Raw genomic sequence first — 1,601 nt, 5'->3', positions numbered from 1 at the left:
TGAGCTCTAATAAGAGCGAAACTCGAGTCCAGTGCTTCCCTTTGGTGTGGACTCACCGGGATAATTACGCCAGAACAGGAACACGGCCGTTCAAACGAGAGTGGTGTGGCTATGAACAAATTGAGATAGTTGTACGGCAGTGAAGCACTAGTGGTGCTGGAATTAATGATGATGACGAGCTGGGCTCCTACGAACGCATGCACACTGGCGCCGGTCATACCCTTATTAGTTTGTGGGTATGACAAATCAAATCGGCAGTTTAATGAAGAAGTTTGGATACCGGTGAACAGCAAACATACACAATATAATATTCCACTTCCTAAAGAGAGACCTTGCCGCCTCTGTAATTAAGACCATTTCACGCTGATCCCGTAAACTTAGCCTTGAAATTGGTACGCATTAGAAGCCATTTCCTAACCTAGCAACAAAGACCAGTCTTAATGTCCTCATCTCAAGAAAGACCAGTATGCGGGGTTTGTGTAGTGGGCTATTGCGGTTTTTTATAGCAACTGAGAGTCTGAACAGTCGCATGGATGCAACATCGTTCTATAACAAGGCGTTCCTCCAGGTGGCATACAAACGCTAAAATTTTCCCCGTGTGGAAACACATTTCAGATGAGAGCGCTTGTCGCTGGTCTCTTGTGGATTATTCGAACGGTTTGTTCCCTCCTAGGAGGGACATTATTATTTGTCTTAGAGAACTTTCCCTCTACCAACGAAGACCGGTTAGGTCGTCCGCTGAGGGTGGTCCTAGTCCGGGGGGACTAGTATATGTCGGAACATGTCAGCTGGTCTGAAATTGGAACAATTTTACCACTATCAAACATCTTACGTCATGACGGCATACCCTATTCATCCGCTGACCTTCTTTCGTTTGTGACAATCATTTGGTGAAATGCCTACCCTCACGTATCGTGTCGTACAATGCACACAGAAATCATATTCGCAATTTCGGCAGGCTCCTTATCGTGATGTCGCAGTCAAGGTCGCCCATAACATCCACTTTGGTTGGTGGTATTAAAATCTACTTTTAGTGGTCATCAGTGTTGTGTCACTGGGGATTTTCTTTTCCATAAATAGAGGTGAACACAGACACAAGTTGAAACTCGACACATTGCGAGCAAGGGATAAATACGCCCGATATGCCATGCCACTGAGTGGATTTGAATGAAAGTTCGGCCATATGGACACGTTTGGCAAGCAATTAATCATCAATAATTAATTAATTAATCATCATTAATTAATCAATGAACAATTGGCATTCCTGGGCGATAGCCACAAGGGTGAACCATTTGTTCGGGTCGATAATGCCATCGGCGACTTTGTAACCGATCAACACAAACCCACAATTGACCCACTGCTTTACCAAATTTCCATGACCTTCTACTCAGCAGGACGAAATCTTGCTTCCGGTCTTCAGATTTGCATCACACCTACCGAAGTTAGAAGCTAGAAGTTAGAGTTATAACTGTGGTGGTGTAGTCAAATTCTTTGGGATAAGGGCATAATTACTTGTTTGTTTTAAATATCTGGAACGCGTTCCTGCTCCCAATCTAACTGGAGTAGAGCAAAAAAATATACCACCATCCTCAGAAAGCTAG

The 1,601-nt window shown here is 43.9% G+C and overlaps 1 protein-coding gene across 1 annotated transcript in view; it reads right to left on the bottom strand.

Moving 5' to 3' along the window:
- T265_10211 (hypothetical protein) overlaps positions 1-1,601 on the bottom strand; it is a gene marked incomplete at both ends in the record, with an annotated part of 40,212 nt that overhangs the window by 28,099 nt on the left and 10,512 nt on the right. The window lies entirely within an intron of this gene.

Source organism: Opisthorchis viverrini (genome assembly GCF_000715545.1).
Source record: "Opisthorchis viverrini unplaced genomic scaffold opera_v5_342, whole genome shotgun sequence".
Classification (NCBI taxonomy): Eukaryota; Metazoa; Platyhelminthes; class Trematoda; order Opisthorchiida; family Opisthorchiidae; genus Opisthorchis; species Opisthorchis viverrini.
Note: the sequence above shows the minus strand (reverse complement) of the source record. Positions and strands in the feature narration are given on the sequence as shown.